The sequence below is a fragment of the Panthera leo genome, chromosome B1, assembly GCF_018350215.1.
Source record: "Panthera leo isolate Ple1 chromosome B1, P.leo_Ple1_pat1.1, whole genome shotgun sequence".
In the NCBI taxonomy this organism is placed as follows: domain Eukaryota; kingdom Metazoa; phylum Chordata; class Mammalia; order Carnivora; family Felidae; genus Panthera; species Panthera leo.
The window spans coordinates 62,896,209-62,912,212 of NC_056682.1; the positions used below are offsets into that span (position 1 = coordinate 62,896,209).

General features: G+C 38.8%; 1 protein-coding gene and 1 pseudogene across 5 annotated transcripts in view; both read right to left on the bottom strand.

Moving 5' to 3' along the window:
* Positions 1–16,004, bottom strand: part of KLHL2 (kelch like family member 2) — a 121,586-nt gene that overhangs the window by 34,731 nt on the left and 70,851 nt on the right. The gene's annotated exons all lie outside the window — the stretch shown is intronic.
* LOC122217201 lies at positions 1,266–14,576 on the bottom strand (annotated as a pseudogene).

Sequence of the window (16,004 nt, forward strand, 5' to 3'; positions counted from 1 at the left end):
TATACTTTTGTAATATAGTTTGAAATGAGAAAGTGTGATGCCTCCATTTTTGTTCTTTTGTTCCAGTCTGAAACCATAGTTTATTTTTAATGTAGCTAGAAATCCAATAACTGTATATTTTTAAGCAGAAAAAAACTCCTTTACTTTTCTTTCTTTCAGCATTGCTAGCATAAGAAAAAAAACACTTCTGGTTTAGAAATGATACTGAGTTTCTATGAAAATGAAGGTACTTCGTATTTGTGGAAATTAAAAGCACAGGACACATTTTCAGAAGACCACAAATTTTACTTTTACCCCTTTATGGTAATATTTGAAATGTTAGAATGTACTTAGCTAATATATAATTAAGTAAATTAAATAAGGGACCCCAAAAGGAACTGGTCTTCTTGAGTTATTCACAGCACACATTAGAAATTTTTAGAGAGAACACACATTAACAACAACAAAAAAACACTGACAAGCCCAAATGCAAATTTATATGCTGAGTATTTTTAAAGGGTTTAAAAAGCATGTTAGCAGACAGCCTTTTCTCACTTATACAACAGATGCATTTCTATCTGCTTGTGCACAGCAAAGGGTGAGAACCTGAATCAACTTACTTATGACTTCAGAAATGTGCTATTTCAGAAATGTATTCCATGGAATTTTATTCACTGCTCCTATCACTGTCTCTTCAAATAAGCAAAGTACAGAGGCTTTTATCCCTTGAAACTGTTTTTAAACATCAGCACTTTAAATTGAAAGATAGGAGGAAACTTAGCAATTCCTGGTACCGCGCCTGGACTTAGTCTTAATAAATGTAAGAGGTGAAATGTGCAACAGAAAATCTATCATTTCTTTATTCTTGGAGGAGAAGGAGGGAGAAACAGGAGAGACGGAGGTACGGTGTAATATTTAAGAGCTGAATAGGAGCACAATGACTCATAATACCATCAACTCCACATTGAAGAACCATGGAACTCATCAATTTTATAATTCATGCTGAACCACAAGTTTGGTTCCCTTCTATGTATATCAATGAATTCAAACCTCATGCTCTCCAAAATATGAAGATGAATAATGGAAGATAAACTCCAACTATAACAGATATTTCATAAGTAGAAGGCTAAACACCAAAGGGAATCCCTCTTAGAGAGCCAAAGCATAAAAGACTCTTAAAAACTGAGAACAAACTGAGGGCTGATGGGGGGTGGGAGGGAGGGGAGGGTGGGTGATGGGTATTGAGGAGGGCACCTTTTGGGATGAGCACTGGGTGTTGTATGGAAACCAATCTGACAATAAATTTCATATATTGAAAGCAAAAAAAACAAAGGGAATCCCTCTTTCCAACATCTTTTGATATGGTAACATTTCACTGAGGGGGAAACCTAACACTTAACTATGAAATCTTTTGGTCAAGTAAGAAATTACAACTGCTTACATAATCACTATATGTATTACATATTAAATTAAACCCAGCATTACCTATGCTTGCATAATTATGCTGTGAATGATGATAGCAGTGATGATGCCACCAAAAAAAAGGACTACTTTTAACCCCAAAAAAGTAAGGGTGGGCAGCGGGGGAGGGGAGGTGACAACAAGTAGAAAGCACACAAAGAGATGGGCATTTTCTGACCAGGAAAGGTCATTCTAAACACAGAAATCTAAAAAGAAAAGTATTCCCCTGTGTGGAAATAATGTGAAACATTTATTTTCTGTATCAGACAAGAACACAACTAAGAAATCCAACCCTACTGCAGCATTATAAAAATCATGCCCTCACCAGTGTAAGCGTAAATGCATCTGCACAAGGGCAACGCCACATAAAAGGAGCAAGGTTGCTGCTGTTCTGCCAGTACTTCCGGCCCCTACCCAGGTCCTACTGCAATACTGGTGGTCCCAAAGGTTTTATTGAAATAAATCATGTTTAAAAAATAAAGCACTTAAAAAGACAAGTCAAAATGCCTCAGTAATCATATATCCAACTCAAACTGCATCTATTTAAATGTTATATTTGCCTCCTGCTAATAAACCTCTATTTCACTCAAGCTGAGCAGTAAATCTTCCATACTGAAAAGTATCTTCCTTGCCCAATTAACCCAAAGGGAAAAAACTGAAATCATTAGTAAAGAAAAACGTAGGGGTTAACACCCCCTTTTAATATGTTTTAAAATATTTTTAAGGTTGAAAAAGTGTTTAAAGTTTGTAATTCCCAGTAGGAAATCATTATCTGAATGAACCCAATGGCAAGCCACTGTAAAATGTTTCAGTTGCATGCGAGGCAGAAGGGTAGGGATTATCTTCACAGCACCCCAGCTTTCTCCATGAGAAGGTCAGAGGGACGCTGACTCCTTCTCCTCCAGGGTTTGTATTATTGCAGCATCCAATAGGTGGTCTACATTGCTTTTCCTTCAGCAAGGGCTTTATTTGTCAGAAGGGCATTATGCCTGACCTCCAAATTTGGCTGACAATTTACCCATGAGATTCATAACATTTGGGTTGCTCTGATATCCAGACATATTTGCTGGGTTCTGGGCCACATCCTGGAAGGCCACCATAACTTCTGGATACTGCATGGCTTCTGGGTCACTGAGAATTTCATGGAGCCCAGGCATTCCTGCCATTCCAGGCATTCCTTGAGGAAAATTACCAGGCATTAAGAAGAAAGTTATCCGGGAAAGAGCCATAGTGAGCTCCTGATTGTCCTCTGGCTTCTTCCTCCCTCTGGGCTCTCTCATGTTCTTCCAGAGCCTTCTTAACCCTTTCTATTCTTTCTTTGATCTCTTGCTCTTTCAGTTTTTGCTCATACTTTGTTCGATATTCAGCAATTTTCTGGGCCCTTGGTTGAACTTCTTTCAGCATTGCACTAGCATCTTCATCATAATCCAGTTTACAAGTAAGGGCAAGATCATGTAGTCCAGAAGTCTGTGGTGCTTTCCCTCACCACTTGTAAGGCTGAGCTGAATCAGGATTTATTTCAATAGCTCTATCACAGTCTCGGATGGCAGCATTTGGCTTCTGTAATTTGATGAAGACACTGGCTCTCTTGACATACAGAACAGCCAAGCAAGGATTCAGCTTGATGGCATCTGTGAACAAGTCAATGGCTTTCTGTAGTTCACCATCATTCAGGGCATCAATGGTAGCCACTGTTCTATCATTTGCCTGATCCATCATTTCCTCAGTTATCTCTATATTTTCATCCCCCATTTCTTGAGGGGCATCAGTATCCGGTTCAATCACACCACCATTGTCAATTTCTAGATCATTTTCCTCACTTGAAGGTTCATCTGTCTTTGTTTTCCTCTGCCTTCTCACTGTGTTTTCTTCCTCGATATGGTCTTCTCATTTAGTTTTATGGGTAGCAGGTGCTCCACTCACTCATGGAAAACACATTTCCTCAGTGTGTAGAACCCTCGGGTCCTGCTTACACATTTTCACAAAGGCCCCAAAGCTTCCTCACTTTGCGGGGTCCATGGTCCATGGTCCAGAGGTGGCAGGCGGTGGGCACGACTAAGGTTGTGGCTGATTCCAGGCGTGGGTACTAGCTCTGCATGACCATGTGGAAGGAAGCTGTTCTTCTTTCTTAAGAAGGATTGCTTTGGCTATTTGGAGTCCTTTGTGATTCCATAAAATTTTTAGGAATTTTTTTTTTCTATTTGTTGAACAATACCACTGGCATTCTGATACGGACTGTACTGAATCTATAGGTAGCTTTGGATGGTATGGACATTTTGATAATATTAACTCTTCTGATTCACGAACACAGGATGTCATTCCATTTATTTGTATCTTTTTCAATTTCTTTCATCTAAGTCTTGCAGTTTTCAATGTACAGATCTTTCACCTCTTTGGTTAAATTTATTCCTAAGTATTTTGTTGTTTTTGATGCTATTACAAACGGGATTGTTTATCTGTTTTTCAGATATTTCATTGTTAGCATACAGAAAGTCAAGTTTGTGTGTTGATTTTGTATCACATAACTTCACTGAATTTGTTGATTAGTTCTAAGTTTTTTTTTTTTATGGAATCTTAGGATTTTCTATATATATGAGATCATATCATCTGCAAAGACAATTTTACTTCTTCATTTCCAATTCAATACCTGTTATTTCTCTCTCTTGCCTGATTGCTTGGCTAGGACTTCCAGTACTATGGTGAATAGGAGTGGTAAGAGTGGGCATCCTTGTCTTGTTCCTGATCTTGAAGGAAAACTTTTCAGCTCTTTCACTGCTGAGTATGATGTTAGCTATGTGTTTGTCATACATGACCTTTACTATATTAAGGTTTAATATATTAAGGTATGCTCCTTCTATACCTAATTTGTTGAGAGTTTGTCTCATGGAAGGATGCTGTATTTTGTCAAATACTTTTTCAGCATCTGAGATGATCACATAATTTTTATCCTTCATTCTATTCATGTGTTGTACCACATGTATTGATTTGCAGATGTTGAACTATGTTTGTTATTTTTTTTTTTTTTATTTTATTTTATTTTTTAATATATGAAATTTACTGTCAAATTGGTTTCCATACAACACCCAGTGCTCATCCCAAAAGGTGCCCTCCTCAATACCCATCACCCACCCTGCCCTCCCTCCCACCCCCCATCAACCCTCAGTTTGTTCTCAGTTTTTAACAGTCTCTTATGCTTTGGCTCTCTCCCACTCTAACCTCTTTTTTTTTTTTTTTTTTTCCTTCCCCTCCCCCATGGGTTTCTGTTATGTTTCTCAGGATCCACATAAGAGTGAAACCATATGGTATCTGTCTTTCTCTGTATGGCTTATTTCACTTAGCATCACACTCTCCAGTTCCATCCATGTTGCTACAAAAGGCCATATTTCATTCTTTCTCATTGCCACGTAGTATTCCATTGTGTATATAAACCACAATTTCTTTATCCATTCATCAGTTGATGGACATTTAGGCTCTTTCCATAATTTGGCTATTGTTGAGAGTGCCGCTATAAACATTGGGGTACAGGTGCCCCTATGCATCAGTACTCCTGTATCCCTTGGATAAATTCCTAGCAGTGCTATTGCTGGGTCATAGGGTAGGTCTATTTTTAATTTTCTGAGGAACCTCCACACTGCTTTCCAGAGCGGCTGCACCAATTTGCATTCCCACCAACAGTGCAAGAGGGTTCCTGTTTCTCCACATCCTCTCCAGCATCTATAGTCTCCTGATTTCTTCATTTTGGCCACTCTGACTGGCGTGAGGTGGTATCTGAGTGTGGTTTTGATTTGTATTTCCCTGATAAGGAGCGACGTTGAACATCTTTTCATGTGCCTGTTGGCCATCCGGATGTCTTCTTTAGAGAAGTGTCTATTCATGTTTTCTGCCCATTTCTTCACTGGGTTATTTGTTTTTCGGGTGTGGAGTTTGATGAGCTCTTTATAGATTTTGGATACTAGCCCTTTGTCCGATGTGTCATTTGCAAATATCTTTTCCCATTCCGTTGGTTGCCTTTTAGTTTTGTTGGTTGTTTCCTTTGCTGTGCAGAAGCTTTTTATCTTCATAAGGTCCCAGTAATTCACTTTTGCTTTTAATTCCCTTGCCTTTGGGGATGTGCCGAGTAAGAGATTGCTACGGCTGAGGTCAGAGAGGTCTTTTCCTGCTTTCTCCTCTAAGGTTTTGATGGTTTCCTGTCTCACATTCAGGTCCTTTATCCATTTTGAGTTTATTTTTGTGAATGGTGTGAGAAAGTGGTCTAGTTTCAACCTTCTGCATGTTGCTGTCCAGTTCTCCCAGCACCATTTGTTAAAGAGACTGTCTTTTTTCCATTGGATGTGTTGAACTATGTTTGAATCCTCTGGATAAATCTCATTTGATCATGATGTATGATTCTTCTAATGAGCTGTTGAAATCAGTTTGCTAATATTTCAATGGGAACTTTTGCATCTATATTCATCAGTGATATCGGGCTATAGCTTTCTCATTCTCTGGAAGAACATGAGAGAGTCCAGAGGAAGGAAAAAGCCAGAGGACAATCAGGAGCTCACTATGGCTCTCTCCCAGGTGGCTTTCCTCAGAATGCCTGGAAGAACAGGAATGCCTGGGCTCAATGAAATTCTCAGACAGTATTCTCAGATAATGTCCTTATCTGGCTTTGGTAGTTTTAACCCTTGCAAAATGAGTTTGGGAATATTCCCTCCTCTTCTATGTTTTGGAAGAATTGGAGGATTCGTGCTAATTCTTTAAATGTTTGATAGCATTCATCAGTGAAGCCATATGGTCATGGACTTTTCTTTTGGGGAGTTTTTGATTACTGATTTGTCTTTGAATTTTGACTGCTTTATTATAATGTGTCTTGAAGAAAATTTCTTTAAGTTGATTTTGTTTGGTGTCCTACAAAAGCTTCATGAACTTAAATTAAATATCCAAATCTTCATCCAGATTCGGGTAGTTCTCAGCCATTATTTCTTTAAATAAACTTTCTGCCCCTTCTCCCTTTCTTCTCCTTCTCAACTACAGTGATTCACCAGTTGGTCCTTTTGATGGTCTCTCATAGATCATGTATTCTTGCATTCTTTTTCCCTTGTTCTCCTCAGACTAGATAGTTTCAAACTTCCTGTCTTCAATTTCACGGGTTCTTTCTTCTGCTTGATCAAGTCTGTTGTTGTTGCTCTCCACTGCATTTTTCATTTCATTCACTGAATTCTTCAGCTCCAAAACTTTTTTTTATGATTTCTTTTTGTTAAACTTTTCATTTTATTCATGTATTGTTTTCCTGAAATCACTGAATTATCTGTGTTTTCTTGTAGCTCATTGAGTTTTCTTAAAACAGCTACTTTGAATTCTTTATCAGGAAAATCACAGATCTCAATGTTTTTGGGTTTGGTTATGGGAAGATTGCTATAATCTTTTGGTGGTGTCATGTTATCTTGATTTTTCATGTTTCTTGGCGTTGTGTGCTGCTGTCTTTACATCTGAAGTGCAATCATCTCCTCCAATCTTAACTGGAGTAATACCTTCTTTCAGCCCTGCTAGAGATTCCGAGGATAATCTTAAAAGCAAAAAAGGGAGGGGGGGGGGACCTTGTAACACACAAGGGAGTTCCCATAAGGCTATCAAGGAGATTTCTCAGCAAAAACCGTATGGGCTAGGAGAGAGTGGGATGATCTATTCAAGGTGCTGAGAGAAAACAAACACAAAAAAAACTGCCAACCAAGAATATTTGGCAAAGTTGTCCTTCATAAATGTAGGAGAAATACTTTCCCAGATAAAAAAGCTAAGGTAATTCACCATCACTAGACCTGCCTTAGTAATGCTGACAGGGGTGCCTGGGTGGCTCAGTCAGTTAGTTGAGTGTCTGACTTTGACTCAGGTCATGATCTTGTAGTTTGTGAGTTAGAGCCTTGCATCAGGCTCTGTGCTGACAGCTCAGAGCCTAGAGTCTGCTTCAGATTCTGTGTCTCTCTCTCTCTCTTTGCCCACCCTACCCTCCGATTGTGCGCTCTCTCTCTCTCTCTCTCCCAAAAATAAACTTTAAAAAAAAGAAATGTTGACAGGAGTTCATCAAGCTGAAATGAAAAGATCCTAATTATTAGTAATATGAAAACATATGGAAATATGCAACACTTTGTTCATGGATAGATACAGAATATTTGTTGTTGGGGGTGGTGGGGCAAAAACAAGGGATGTCTTATGCCACTGTGATAAAAAAAAAAGGTTTCAGGGGCACCTGGGTGACTCAGTGGGTTAAGCATCTGACTCTTAATTTTGGCTCAGAGCATGATGCCGCAGTGTGTGGGTTTGAGCCCTGCATCAGTCTCTGCACTGACAGTGTGGAGCCTGATTGAGATTTTCTCTCTCTCTCTCTCTCCCTGCCCTTCACCTGCTTGTGCTCTTTCAAATTAAACTTAAAAAAAAAAAAGGTTTTTAATCATATGAAAATATTAATGATTAAAATTTTTAAAACAAAGGAAAAAAAAACAAAATATTCTCAAACTAGGCCTAGTTTTCTTCCCCAATAAGAAAAGCATTGCTATAGACAATCGATGTATTTTACTGTCTTGACTTCAGTGGACAAATGCTGTCCTAAGAAAAAAACAACTGCTTACCCTCCTCATCCTGGGCCACTGCCCCACTTTGCTGGCCTTTATGCCAAACTTCTTTAGGGCAGATCTTAATAATGAAGCCTCTGTATTTTGATTCACACTCACGTCTTTATCTGTTGTAACACAGCCTTTGGCCCATCCTTCTTCCCCTGAATTTGTTCTTTGGAAGTCCTTTTCTTGAGATTAAAACTTCTCAACCCCTGCACAGTGTTTAACCCTAAGGTCACTCTCTCCCAGTCTGGATTCTATTAATACTTTTTTGAAAAAAATTTTTAAAAGATTTTATTTTTTTAAGTAATCTCTATACCCAACATGTGAGTTCAAGCCTGAACTCATAACCCCAAGAACAAGAGTCACATGCTCTACGAACTGAGCCAGCCAGGTGCCCCTCTAATCTTTCTGATCACTCGGTCTGTCTCCTTCAGCTCCCTAAAACTGGGTATTACTTACAGTTCTGACTGCCCTGAGCCCTCTTTTCATTCTCTGCTTCTTCTCCCTTAAGTATCTCATCCACATTTTTGTGTCCCAGTTATCTTTAACTAGCACTCCAGTATGGTTGCTCCCAGATCCAACCTCTCTCCCCAAACTCAATATTTGAATTTCCAGCTGTTAGTCTCCACATGATCTCTATCATGGCTCTTTTAAACAGACAGATCCACCCCTTACTGTGTACCCAGCAATACACATAAGCAGTCCTCTAAAACCCTCACTTTATTCACCACTTTAGGCCACTTACAATGGCCTGCTTTGAGCTGTACTGTCTTAATTTTTCATCATTGTGCATTTTTCTACTCCTTGGCCGGATTCTTAGCTAGGTCTGATTATCTCCTCAAAATAAATCAAGGTCTTCTACTAGCCTGCTGTCTTTGCTTATTGCTAATAAACTTGCCCAGTGGGAGAACTTCTAAAATTGATAGTGCATTTCACTGTTCATTCTCCCTTAAGCCATCAAGACTAAGACCCACCTACACCTCAAACAGGGTCAGTACCTTCCTCCAAACACCTGCTTGCTCTCCTGTACTCCTTTTGTGTCTTAATGGCTCTCCTACCCACACTGATTCCAAGGCTAAATGAAATCTCAGTTGATTCCTCACTCCCTTTTCTCTCTTTTTTATTATAGTAAAACATATAACATAAAATTTAGCATCTTAACCATGTTTAAGTATACAGTTCAGTAGTTTTAAGTACACTTAGATTGTTATGAAACAGATCTCCACAAATTTTTCATCTTGAAAATATGCAGCTCTATAGCCATTAAAGAACTCCCCTTTTCCCCCTTGTACATCCCTTCCTCCCTTTAAACCTGAAAATAAATTGTTTCACAAATCCTATTGATTCTTTCTCTGTAATGCCATAGAAAATCATAAGATTTAGTGGGGTAAGGGATCTGAAAGGTCCCCAGACACAACTTTTATTATGTCAGGGTAATCTCTAAAACTTTTATATTCAGTGGATATCTGGTATAGTTCACAGATATCAGCAGACATCAAGGCATTCACACCATTCTTGAACACTGAGTGTAAGTGGAAGTTCTGCTTTATGTTGCACTAAAATATTTTCCCCTCTGATTCTGTAGCACTGATTCTAACTCTGCCCACCACAGAACAAGATTACTCTCTCTTGCCCATGAAATTCCTTCAGACTTTTATAGAGCATTATATTCTCCCAAATTTCCCTCCCAAGGTCTGTAACTCTTAAGTCTTTCAAGCATTCCTTGTATAATATCATTTGGGGTCTTCGGTTTGTCAGTCTCTCTCAAAATATGTAACCTGAAAATGAACTCAATTTCACAGATACGGTCCGACCCGGGAAGAACAGAATGAGATAATCACCATACATCTTTCCAGACACAGTTACAGTACTATTATTGAATACACTATCAACTAAAACCCTAACATCTTTGGATTGGTTTGGCTAATACAAACCTAATACTTGTCATAAGCCAAGATAAGAACTTCTTTCTTTTCACTGAATGAATTCTGATTCAGCTTGCTGCACCTCAGCAAGGTAAGGTATTAATTAACAGCTACTGCAAACTGGAAATATGCACACACTAAAATGCACTCACAAAATATTTATTTAAAATGTAATGCTAAAGGGCAGATCACGTCAGAGTTTAGTGTGTTTCCTTTACTCACATCCAGGGTTAGTTTCCACATCCCCAATCTTGCTTCAGTCACCTCCTCTCTATCTTCATTATCATGGTTCTCTGTTGCCAACTTCAACTATTGTTTCCAATCCTTTCACTGACATGCTGACAGATTACTCTTGTTTAACAGCACAGAGCTTTCACTGTGACTTCAGTAACTTGCTCTTACTAGTTTACCACCGCTGCTGAGTAAAACCAAGCTAGTTAAAAATTTTTTTTAACATTTATTTATTTTTGAGACAGAGAGAGAGCATGAACAGGGGAGGGTCAGAGAAAGAGGGAGACACAGAATCTGAAACAGGCTCTAGGCTCTGAGCTGTCAGCACAGAGCCCGACGTGGGGCCTGAACTCACGGACCGCGAGATCATGACCTGAGCCGAAGTCGGACGCTTAACCGACTGAGCCACCCAGGCGCCCCTAAAACCAAGCTAGTTAAACTGGCATTCAATAATCAGTTCCTTTTTTTCTAAAAAAAAAAATCCCATGACTGCAGTAGGGCATAATTCCCAGCAGTACAGACTACACCATGAATATGCAATATACATTAAACACATATATTGTACATATAGGATATACAGATGTATTCTTCCTTATTGGTAAGGATTCTCTTCACTCTCTAGTAGGACAGCTGCACTTTGCTGTCTGCTTCCCTTCTGCAACTAAAATAAACTTATCAAGAAATGACTACCCTATGATACAGCAATTGCACTATTAGGTATTTGTCCAAAGAAGACAAAAATACAGATTCAAAGGGATACTCCGATATTTATACTCCGATGTTTATAGCAGCATTATCAACAATAACCAGATTATACAGAGAGCCCAAATATCCATCAACTGATGAATGGATAAAGATGTGTTGGGGCACCTGGGTGGCTTAGTCAGTTAAGTGTCTGACACTTGATTTCAGCTCAGGTCATGATCATATGGTTTCGTGAGTTCAAGCCCCGCTTCGGTCTCGGTGCTCACAGTACAAAGCCTTCTTGGGATTCTTCCCCTCTTTCTGCCCCTCCTCTGCTTGCATTCTCTCTTAAAAATAAATAAACTTAAAAAAAAAAAAAGATGTGGTGCATATACACAATGGAATATTACTCAGTCATCAAAAAAATGAAATCTTACCACTTGCAACAATGTGGATGGAGCTAGAATGTATTATGCTAAGTGAAATAAGTTAATCAGAGAAAGACAAATATCATATGATTTCAGTCATATGGAAGTTAAGAAACAAAATAGAAGAACATGGGAAGGGGAAGAGAAGAGATGGAAACAAATCACAAGAGACTCTTAATGACAGAGAACAAACTGAAGGTTGATGGAGGGAGGTGGGTGGGAGATGGGCTAGATGGGTGATGGGCATTACAGAGGGCACTTATTGTGATGAGCACTGGGTGCTGTATGTAAGCGATGCATCACTGACTTCTACTCCTGAAACCAGTATTACACTGTATATTAACCAAAATTTAAATTTAAAAAATTCTGAAAAAATAAAAATAAAAAAATAAAGACAACCCATAGGATTTGTTACACCAGGTTTATTGGGTTCATTAGTTCTGGTCTCTCATCCAAAATTAAGTCCAATGAAATTGATAATAGTCCAAAGTTTTTCTTGTTCCATTTTGTACACAGTGATAAGCCACAAAGTACCCTTTAGGTTTGATTTCTCAATACCAAACACCTTGTTGATCAAAATTAAGCCATGAAGAATTCCTATAATTTCTCTATATTCCATCTGGCGCAGAATTCCATCTGAGAAGTGAGGTAAGTGCATGGATAACAATAGTATTTTAACACACAAACAGCTCATCCCTGAGAGAGAAAGTATTTTTGGGAAAATAAAAGTCTCTCTGGTCTTCATCTTCCTAATTAATAAAACAAAAGTTATCTTAGCAGATAACTGCTAAGGTTCCTACAAGTGCTAATACTCTGTGATTCTTTCATTCTGAATACTATTTAGTCTCTAGGGAAAAAAAAATTACATATATATATCCAGCAGCTCCATTAACACAGATAGCTTTGGCAATATCTAAAAACAGCTAACTCATCTCAATGAGAAAAACTATCAACAAAGCAGAGCAGAAGAGACTGCATGTTTACCAGGACACAAATGAGGACCATAATGAATGTAAAAATATAAAAATGATTAATTCTTGTAAGAAGCATCAATTAACGTGGCATGAATTCAAGAAGTGCTGTACATCAAATTCTTTCACAGTTCTCCAAAGGAAGAATCTTCTGTAGCAGTAAATTAACATTGCAATAGACCCTCAAATAATCAGCACCTATTCTTTATTGCATATCATACAATCTAGGCTAGTAATACTATTAATTAAAACCACCCTCTTGGGTGTCTAGGTGGCTCAGTCGGTTAAGCATCAGACTTCGGCTCAGGTCATGATCTCACGGTTCGGTTGGTGAGTTTGAGTCCTGCACTGGGTTCTGTCCTGATGGCTCAGAGCCTGAAGCCTGCTTCGGATTCTGTGTCTCCCTCTCTCTCTCTGCCCCTTCCCTACTTGCACTGTGTCTCTCTCTTAAAATTAAACATTAAAAACAAAAAACAAAAAATAAAAAATACTCTCTTAACACAAGTTTCTTTCAAAAAGGCAGGCTTCAAAATCATGGGCTTATTTTGACAGATGTTTACCCCAAGCAGTGATTCCTAGCCTAAATTACAGAAGAGTGAGCAAATTGACTAAAGCAAATTGATTGGAAAGGAAAACAAAACAAAAAAAAGTTACAGGAACTACTTTTACAAGAGAATAAGGCAAAATGTGGATATAGTGAATCTGGGTGTAAGTGGAATATTACTGGCCTATAAACTCCTTGTAAGCAGGGGTTACATCGCACTGAGCTTATCACCCCCAGCAGTCTGGGTGGAGTTAGGTGCATAAAGAGGGTAGCTTTGAAATGACTGACCATTGAGTCTAGGTGGAACAGCCAAAAGATTACTGGGGTACTGGCATCAGAGAGCACACAGATTTATGAAGAAATACAAAAGTATGAAAAGGCAGGAATATAGTCAGCACAAAGGTTGAGACCTTGGCATTCCAAATAGCAGCAAGGTTCAACATGCCCCAGAATTGTGTTCTAAGGTGGCAGGTAGGTTTATATAGGAAAGATGGCAGTCACAAGCAACTATGAGGAAGGAGTCTCAAGGAAGTCAACAATATAGATCTTGAACTTGCTGATGGCAGTAGAAAAGAAGTAGAGAGGGAAGAAACACTCTAGGTGTCAAAGACAGAGGTAGACACAGGCCTGGAGAGAAAACAGGCTGCAGAGAGAATGCTGTAGGCTGACAGCCAGCCAGTGCAGAGCCGAGGATGGTGCCTGGAACGGAACAACAGTCTGAAGTCGTATCCCTTTACCCACCTTCTCGGTGAGTCGGGGGAGTGGTCTCCTAAAAAAGTTTGCCCCCAACATGCAGGTTTGCAGGGAGGGAGCAAAGTTTTATTTAAGACAAAGGGAGAGGGAACATACATGAAAGCAGGGGGGCATATGAAAAGTTTGATCGCTGTACAAGCACAGTGCAAAGGCTAAGTGGAGGGCAGCCCAGGCATCCAGGCCCAGGATGTAAAGAGATAACAGGGTTAAGAGCAAGAGTAGAATGAGAAATAAACTGAAAAGTATGGCAGTGACTGGAGAAGACTTCTTTGCAGGTTGTCCTAATACCGAAGAATGAGGAGTGTTCACCAAGCCCAGAATTTCAGTTGGAGCGCTGGCTTGAAAACGATACGGCAAATTTCCCCAGAGATCACTTAGAACTAATAGTAAGCAGCTTCTCAAATTTTTCATATAGGGAGTGGTGAGATGAAGAAATGACTAAGAATCTAAAACTATTGTTCCCCTTAAGTGTGTCTGAAATTCTTTTATAATTCTACAACTGGCAACTTTTATTTATCAACATAGAAGGTTAAAATCTAACTTTCAAGTTCAAATCTAACTTCCGAAACAGTCTGGGACTATTAAAATGCATCAAAACCAGTAAGTTCGGTTTTTATCTCCTCTATATTTTTATCCTGAGGAAAATGCTAAAGGTATTTGTGATTTGGGACATGGTTAAATACGGATGCCACTCAAAACATGGGAAGTAAAAGCATCCACAATCCAGCATTATCGAAACAAGTCTATACAACTTGGAATTAAGTGTGAAAGTTTTCTTTTTCAGGCTTGAAGCAAACATAATTTCATATAGCTTTTTAGCTAAGAAAATAGTCATTCAAGACCATAACAAAGGCTGATTACAGTCCAGAACACCATGCCTCAACGTGCAAATCATTTCCTTGGCTGGTCTGGTTGCCCTCAGTTGTCCAGGATTTGAAGAACATATCACTACATGCCCTGGTGAAGCGGTGTGGGCCAGTGTGACAGGCTGTGACTGCCAGCATCATGCTGCGGAAGCCATGAGTGTACAGCAGGATGAATAGAAGGATTTATACCCTCCCTGCCCAGACTTTCTATCCTGCCTACTTGGTTTCTCACATTTTTACTTTCTTCAAAAATGTGATATTATGAAAAAATAACAAGTTCATAGAAGACATTTCCATGGGACACCTTAATTCTTTCATTATACCTGTATAATTTAATTTAACTATAATAAACACCAGAGAGCTCTTTTCCAATCTGCAAGAGAAAGGAATAAAGCAGATCTTATGTCCAGAATCTCTGGTAGAGTTTTCAAAGGACAGGAGTGCTCCAGTCTCTGAAGTGCAGGCTACGTTGGATTAGAAAGTGCCCTGAGGTTAAGCAAGCCTTCTTTCCTTTCCTTTCCCATTCTTCCTCTCTGCCAGCTCCCCTCTCTCCTCCCTTCTTCTTTCCTTGTATGTATGTCTGTATGAACCCTTCTATTATTGCTCTGTATTCCTTCCTTCCTTCCCCTTCCCCTTTCCTTTCCTTTCCTTCCTAGAAAGGCCTGTCACAGGCCTACCTAGCCCACTATCTAGGACAGAAAAATGAAAAGGTAACATATTAACTTCCTCAGTTGTCACTGTCTCCCTTCACCGCACCCCCCCCCCCCCTGCCCAGATCATTTCACATGCTGGATTGTTTGAACGTGAAAGTAACTGAAGAATTTGGGCAGATTTTCTGGATGCAAAAAGTGCTTGAATTGTACAAAGAAAGAAGGGAAGGACTAAAAAACTATCATTTGTTCACAACAGAAAAAAAAAGTTACCTTCCTGCAAGGACTCCTGACCTCCCCACCTCCTATCTGCTTAAGATATAAACAACAATCAGATATTTTCACTAGGAAGAACAACTGTTTTTTAGTAGTCTACTGAATTACATAATTCAGAAAGCTTGTTATTAATATACCAAAGTATATGGAGATAGTTTCATTATATGAAGTTGGTCAATGCAATTTTATTTCTTTAAAATTATGAGTGAAATATATAGATAATATGACAGAATGGCTTCAAATAATACAAGATGCAAAAATTCATCAAGATGTAGACCTACCATTTGTACTCTTCTACATATACATTAGATTTCATCAAAAATAACATAAAAAATAACAACAGAGGGGGGGATAGTTAATAACAGAGGGATATATAGTTGAACAAGATTTTCCATGAATTTACAACATTTAAAGTTCAGTGATGAATACTATTCTATTTTTATATGTGTCACAGTTTTTCATAATAAAAAATGCTGTAAAATGTTACTTATAAACTCAAGCAAATATAAGATTCAAATACATGGTATAAAAACAGTGTATCTTTTAAGACTAGACTTTGATTTAAAATATAGAACATTAAAAGCTAAGAACTGGGGCGCCTGGGTGGCTCAGTCAGTTGAGCATCTGACTCTTCGTTTCAGCT